This window comes from Rattus rattus, chromosome 1 (genome assembly GCF_011064425.1).
Source record: "Rattus rattus isolate New Zealand chromosome 1, Rrattus_CSIRO_v1, whole genome shotgun sequence".
NCBI classification, from domain to species: domain Eukaryota; kingdom Metazoa; phylum Chordata; class Mammalia; order Rodentia; family Muridae; genus Rattus; species Rattus rattus.
In genome coordinates, this window is record NC_046154.1 from 22,504,894 (window position 1) to 22,512,398 (window position 7,505).

Sequence of the window (7,505 nt, forward strand, 5' to 3'; positions counted from 1 at the left end):
TTCTGCCTCTCTTCACAGTGCCCAAGCTGCTCCACTTCTCTTCCTCGTCGACCTCTCTGTCACTTATGTACTGTGGTGGCTCCTGCTGCAGGCAAGCCATGTAGCACATGGGCCTCTGGGTGTCCCTGTAAGTCTTCTTCCTCATAATTAGGCCATTATGTTTCTCTAAGAGTAGAACACTTCGGGACTGGAGAGATGGCTCAGTGGTTAAGAGCAGTGACTGCTCTTCCAGAGGTCCTGAGTTCAATTCCCAGCAACCACATGGTGGCTCACAGCTGTCTGTAATGGGATCTGACGCCCTCTTCTGGTGTGTCTGAGGACAGCTACAGTGTACTCATACATAAAATAAGAGTAGAACATTTCTACTGTATAGAAAAAAAAACCTGTATTATGTGACCAGCGAGATGTCTTAATGGGTAAGGGAACTTGCACTAAGGACGCTTGACAACCTAAGTTTGACTCCTGGGACCCACATGGTGGAAGGCGAGAAGTGACCCCCTTAAATTGTTCTCTGACCCCTACACTTCTGTCGTATGTGGTGGTTTGAATAGGCGTGGCTCCCATAGGTTCATGTATTTGAATGCTTGGCACCATTAGGAGGTGTGGCCTTATTGGAGTAGGTGTGGAAGTGTGTCACTGTGTAGGTGGGCTTTGAGATCTCCTCTGACTAAGATCTGCCCAGTGTGGAATTCCGGTCTCCTTCTGGCTGCCCGAAGAAGACAGTCTGCTCTTGGCTGTCTTTGGAGCAAGATGCAGAACTCTCGGTTCCTCTGACGTCATGTCTGCCTGCGTGCTGTCATAGTTCCCGAAATGATAAGAATGGACTAAACCTCTGAAGCTGTAAGCCAGCCTCAATGAAACGTTTTCCTTTATAAGAGTCGCCTTGGTCACGGTGTCTCTTCACAGCAAGAAAACTCAAACTCAGATGCACAGCTATACAAGTAAATAAATATAATTACGAAATAAGTCCCACAACTAATAACCTGTATCTGACCTGATGTGTTTTAAGCGGCGATTACTGGCATCGTGTGGCACGATGATATACACGGCGCCAGGTGCCAAGGCAGCAGCACACGCAACATCGATCCGATACACGTCGCATGTCAGAGAGTCTACCGTTGCCAATATTTTTACAATTCTCTTCATTCGATTATGCAACCCCTCCATGTGGGATCATAACCACAGTTTAAGATGCTGAAATTTAGAAAAGGGGATACTTTGTTCAAGGTTCAGAGTTGGGAATGTGGGGCTGCAGAGCTCTGTGGGAATCTGGCTTCCCAGAGACACTGGGGCTGGAATATTATCAGATACTCTCTAGGAGGCTGCCCGCGTCTGCTGATGGTTTTGTTTTGTTTTGTTTTGGTTTTGGTTTTGGTTTTTGTTTATTGGTTTTTTTTTTTTTTTTTTCTTGGTTCTTTTTTTTTCGGAGCTGGGGACCGAACCCAGGGCCTTATGCTTCCCTAGGCAAGCGCTCTACCACTGAGCTAAATCCCCAGCCCCAAAACGTGTAGCCCAGGCTGGCCTCGAACTCGTGATCCTCCTGCCTCTGCCTCCTTCAGCAAACCCTCCCGGCGTGCGCCACCACAACCGGCTGCTGATGGTTTTATGCACCAGGACAGGGGCTGGCCCATGCTGCGCTCCTCCTCTCATTCACATAAACAGCAGAGGGTGAAACAAACAACAAACAAACCCACACCTTACTCTGCAAGCTTTGCAAACACGTCCTCTTATACCGAGGAGTCTGCTTCCTGGGCTGGGCTGGGTCCCAGGCTGTCTGAGCAATGACTCATAGGGTTTGACTCATTCAGTTATAGAGAGACGTAGGGTTCGTGTTCTTTAAAGGGAAATGAGATCACGCTGCACACTCGGGAATACAAGCTCCGGGAAGGTGGCAGGCAGCGTGCTGACGTGACGAAGCTGTGGGTCCTACAGGCAATGCTGTTACAGGTCACAGTCTGAGATCTTGAATTGTCTCCTGCTACCCTCACCTGTGCTGTGATTACTGAGCAGCTGATCCCCGGAGCATGTGACAGAGGACACTCACCTATGTGAGACTCGACTTGGGGACCTCAGCCTGTCTGATATGCAAATCAGCCCCAGACAACTGCCCCTCACCCCCAGTGTTCATTGATTCACTTACTTTGGCATGTATATAGGGTGTGTGTGTGTGTGTGTGTGTGTGTGTGTGTGTGTGTGTGTGTGAGAGAGAGAGAGAGAGAGAGAGAGAGAGAGAGAGAGAGAGAGCATGTGCACTTGTATATGTTTACATGCGGAGGCCTGACGTTCACATCAGCTGCCTTCCTCAGTCTCTCTTTATTGAAGTAGAGCCTCTCCTTCATCCTGGAGATAGTGTAGCTGGCCAGCTTGCTCAGAGAATCCTGTCTCTGCCTCCTGAGCGCTGAGATTACAAAGGGCCACCATGTCTGCCTGGCTTTTAATGTGGGTCTTTTGCTGTTTTGTGGGTTCTTCTTTCTTCCACCCTTCTCCACCCCTTTCCTTCCACCCTTTCAACCCCGTAACACTAGATGAGAGAGGAAAGAGGATAGAGAGAAAAGGAGAGGTCCATGAAAAAAGTCAGGGGTCAGAAAGAGGGCGATGTTAGCATTAGAGGGCTTCCTGGTGACATGGGGTGTTGACTTCCTTGGGTCAGGTGTGATCTTTGCTGTCAGGATATCTAATTTCTTGTTTCTTCTTTGCTCACGACAACTTAACAAACCATGGCCAACAACAGCAACGCCCCACCCCTCAGGGGCCCTAGCATTTATATACTCTCTGAAATTCCAAACGTCACACAGTCGCAGAATCTATCTGCAGCTGTCAAAGCCACACCCCTGCTAGAGCATGAGCTGCTGCGGACACTCTGAAGCCACCCCATACCCCATACCTGGGATTAAAGTGAAGACATAGTCTTATAATCTCTCTCTTTTTCAAAGAAACAGACCCTCCAAAATTGTCAATACACTCTGGTCCTCATACTTTTGTGGCATTCTCCATTGAGCCCTCTCTTCAGCTCCTCAGTTTGGAAGAATGTCTGTAGCTCCCGACTTCTTGAGACACCAGTTCTAGGGGATCTGATACTTCTTCTGACCTTGGGCGTGCACACACACACAAACACACACACACACACACACACACACACAGACACACACACAGAGACATCCCCTCAATACACAGATATGCATTCAGATACACACACACACATATATATGCGATAAAATAAATTATTTATGTTCACTAGTCTTGAAGTTGGTCTGCCATTGTGTTTCTTTCTTGTCAACAAAAATGAGTGAGCAAGTGAGCAACATGGAAGAAAAAGTCAGTGAGAAAATTGAGATTTGGGAGAAAAAAATAGGAAATTCGGAAATGAAAAATTTAGTGAAGCAAACAATAATAGACCAGTGGCATGTGTCACCCATACACTGAGTGAAGCAGAAGGGAACCTATCAGGGATGGAGGAGGTGTTGTTGACTTTCCTCTCCGGGCCTGGGAAGGACGCATCTGCTTGGGTTATACCCTTTCAGGTCATTCACAGTTTTTTGCCAGGAAACTTGTGAATCACTCACCTGACATCTGACCTAGTTCAGGGTGTCTGAGTTCAACTGCTGTGGAGCTAGGAGCTCCTGGGTGAGCCGAGCTGTCTGGCTTTTCTGCATTCTTACATTTCTGTGTTGCGCTTTTTGTATCAGGTGCTTTGGATGGACTTGGTTTTGGGGAGGAGCTCATTGAGCAGCCTCCTCTGGGAGGCTCAATCCCCAGTACCACAGGGCAAGAAGAAAACAAACCATTGTAATAGCAGCAATGAGGAATGGAAATACGCTTAAAGTAGGTGACAGCCCACCGATACATTGACAGTGCCCATGGGAAATTGTAGAGTAGTCTTGAGAGGCCAGACCTACTCCATCTTCAGACCGGCCTCCATCTTAAAAGAAAAAAAACCCTGAGACTTGACCTGCAACTGAACCCAAGCTGCACCCACGTACCAGGAAGGACCCCATGGCTTGTCCTTGGTCCATATCCCAGAGATACTCCCTAGCTACTTCCTAGCAACAGTTAATCAAATATTAGTCAGATTGTTTCAGATGTGCTTTCAGACCCTTTGTGATTGTATCCAGTCTTGTTTCAGAGCGCTCACCTGCTGGCTTATAATAGACATTCAATTAGATGCTTGCCAGGCTGGGCACCCCTCACTTGCTCACCATTTCCTATAAAACCTTGTCCCGCTGAAGACTTGGGGCTTCACCCACCCGTCCTGCGACATCAGAGTCACTAGTGAGTGAGTCTGAGCTTGACTTGATTAAAAGAGACCCTAGTGTGATTGCGCTGGAGTCGGCTCCTTGGTGGTCTTTTGGGGCTCGTGAACTAAGCAGGACATTGTGTAGTTAGAGGTTGGTGAGGGCTAGCACAGATGAGATTCACGGAGGAGGCAGGGAAATGGGAGAAAAGGTCAGATAAATGCAAGAAGGGGAAGGTCAAATAAAGACTAAAATTTTAACAAAAGCAGTGAGGTCTGGAAGGATGGCGTTGGGGTGGTCTTTTTGTGTACTGTGTAAAGGTTGTTTTTGTACATTCAAATGTTGATTCCTGTGCCAGCAGAGAGCTGAGTATTCTCACAGCTCATCCCTGGTATCATATCTTGTAAACACTCTTCCTCCCTCACCTTTTGATGACTAATAAAGAGCCAACAACCAATGTCTGAAGGAAGGAGGGGAGGCGGAACTTCTGGGCAGAGATAGAGGCTCAGTCAAGCGAGAAGGGAAGATAGAACTTCCGGGCAGAGACAGGCTCTAGGAGGAAGGTTCGCCAGTGTGCCGCCAGAGGGTCGGCTGAGCTTTTGAACCCTTTCTTTTTATGTTGTTATTCTTTGGCAATTTCATACGTGTAGACAATGTGTCTTGGTCACATGCGTTCCCAAGCCTCTTCTTGTCCCCAGGGCACTTCCAACCACCCCTCTACCTATTTCATGGCACCTCCTTTTCCTGCTAATTACCCACTTAGTGATGCTTGCTGGGGTGGTGACTGGCCTCGCTGGATTCATCTGGTGCAGGGAACCAAAGCTGCCATGAGTTCAAGTCCCATGAAGGCATTACACAGCCGTCCTCCTCCAACTCTCACACTCTTTCTACCTATCTCTGCGGGTCTTCCCGGAGCCTCGGGTGCAGGGTCGGACATGCGTGTCCCATTTAGGGCTGAGTGTTCAATAGACACTGATTCTCAGCAGTTTGACCAGTTGAGTGGACTCTTAGTTTTCTTATGGTTGATGCTGTCGACGAGTGTGACCTGGACAAGAGTCTGATGTCCCTTGGAGCTGTCCTCACTGTTGGGGTAGAAATCTCGACTGGCCTCCGGACAAACCACACCAAGCCAACACAGTTCCACGTGGAGAGGTTTTAATGAGAGAATGAGACAAGGGAGAGGAGAGAGAGAGAGGAGAGGAGAAGAGAGAGAGAGAGAGAGAGAGAAGAGAAGGAGGAGGGAGGGGAGGGAGAGGAGAAGAGAAGAGAAGAGAAGAGAAGAGAAGAGGAGGGAGGGGAGGGGAGGGGAAGGGAGGGGAGGGGAAGGAAGGGGAGGGAAAGGGAGAAGAGGAGAGAAAGAGAAGGGGCAGGAAATGCCTGCCTTTTATTTGGAATATGATGTAACTGCTCCCAGGTGAAGGTGGGAACTAAGCCAAAGGTACGCTGGGAATGTATGGCCGTTGCCATGGCAACAGTGACCAGGTGGCTAGGTGGTGTCGCTGCTGAAGGCGAAAGCAATTTCTGATACCAACACTCACATCAATGTATTTCCTTCTTTGCATCCATGGGGCATGTTCTAGCTGGGTGTGTCTCCTGAGAGAGTTGGGAGTGTGAGACGCTGAGGCTGGCATGGCCAAAGGACCCGTCTTTGTATTTCCAAAGCTTCCTTTTAAAACCATCCAATGCTGCATTGGATATCATGTACACCCCTGAGCTGCAACTTCAGAGTTCTGCCTAGGGGAGGAGCAGACAAACTAACATACCCAGGGTCCAGAATCTGACGCTTCCCCCTGGCCTTCAGATCAGAGCCATCAAACTCTAGGGCAGTGGTTTTAACCTGTGGGTCTCATCCTCTTTCTGGGTCACCTAAGACCGTTGAAAAACGCAGATATTTACATTACGATTCATAAGAGCAGCACAATTATAGCTGTGAAGTAGCAACGAGATATTTTATAGTTGGGACTCACAGCACGAGGAAAGGATCGCAGTGTTAGGAAGGTTGAGAACCAGGGCTCTAGGGTGCTTCTCAGTAGAGAAGATGTGTCCCCAGCTGCAGGGTGAGGCTATCTCTCCTCCCATGTTTCCTAGCCTGAGCCCAGCCTCCTGCTGTTTGAGCCTTGGGGCTTCTCACCAGCTTTCCATAGCTATCTCTTTCTCCCATAGCTCTGGGACCTGTGGATTATCTTACATAGTAAAGACTCCTTTCGGAGTTGGTAGAGAAAAGAGTTGAGATGGATTTCAAGTGAAATACCTCTTAGTAATGCTTTGGGGGGTAACCTGGGAGATTCAACAGTAACCAGAGTGCAGGGCATCCCATAATCTTATAGGCATGGGAGGGGTGTCTCTGAGTTTAGCAGTTTGGTTGATGGTACCAGATAGGAATAAGGTAAAAACACAGGAATGAATCCTGCAGTTCTACCCCACCTTGGCGTTGCTACAGGCTAGGACTTGAGCATCTTAGGGAAGGTACCTGGTAGGACTGACCCCTCTCTGGAGACGCCTTTGTCATCTAACATGGTTAATCCCGGATCTCAGGTCGCTGGAGTAGGCCTGGTGGGTTTGTTTGTTTGTTTTCCTTTTGACACCACAGGTTCTCTCTCAGGATGGTGTGGCGACATAGGATTTCTTTGCAGCTGATTCGTAGGCCATTGGAAATCACCGTCTCCCTGGGCACTGCTAAACTGCCAATCCAGCAGCTGGATTTGGGGCTCGGGAGAGCTGCGAGCTTGTCCTAAGGCAGGGCTGCCCAGCTCTCAGGCAGCATGCTTTAGAAGTGTCTGTTTCCCCGTCTCCCCAATTGGGGGTGGTTCCGCTCACTTCTTCCGGCCACTCTTCTTTTTGGCCCTCCCTTTGTGTCTTTCTGAAGCTCTTCTTCTATTTCTGTTTGGAATAAAATCTGTTTTTTTTCTTATTCTGACTCTCTGTTCCCTTCTAGTCAGCATTTTACCTAGGGGTTTTATTATTTCCTTCATTTATTTATTCAGTGTCAAATGTTCACACTGGGCCAAGTGCCGGAGCCTGGATGTAGCGTCCATTTATCCTTTCTTGTCAGAGCAGTGGTTGAGGCTTCTCTGGCAGTCCCGCCATCCCACCACCGTCCAGCAGGTGGCAGCACACAGCATCTGTCCTGCCTTCACACGGTCTCATTACATGACAGTCAAGTGCGACACAGACTCCTGAGCCTGCCCACAGACTGCGCTGCCCCCTGCCTGTGCCTGTCATTTGGAAAGACATTGGATAAACTAGCACGCAGGGAGACGGCTCAGAGGTGAA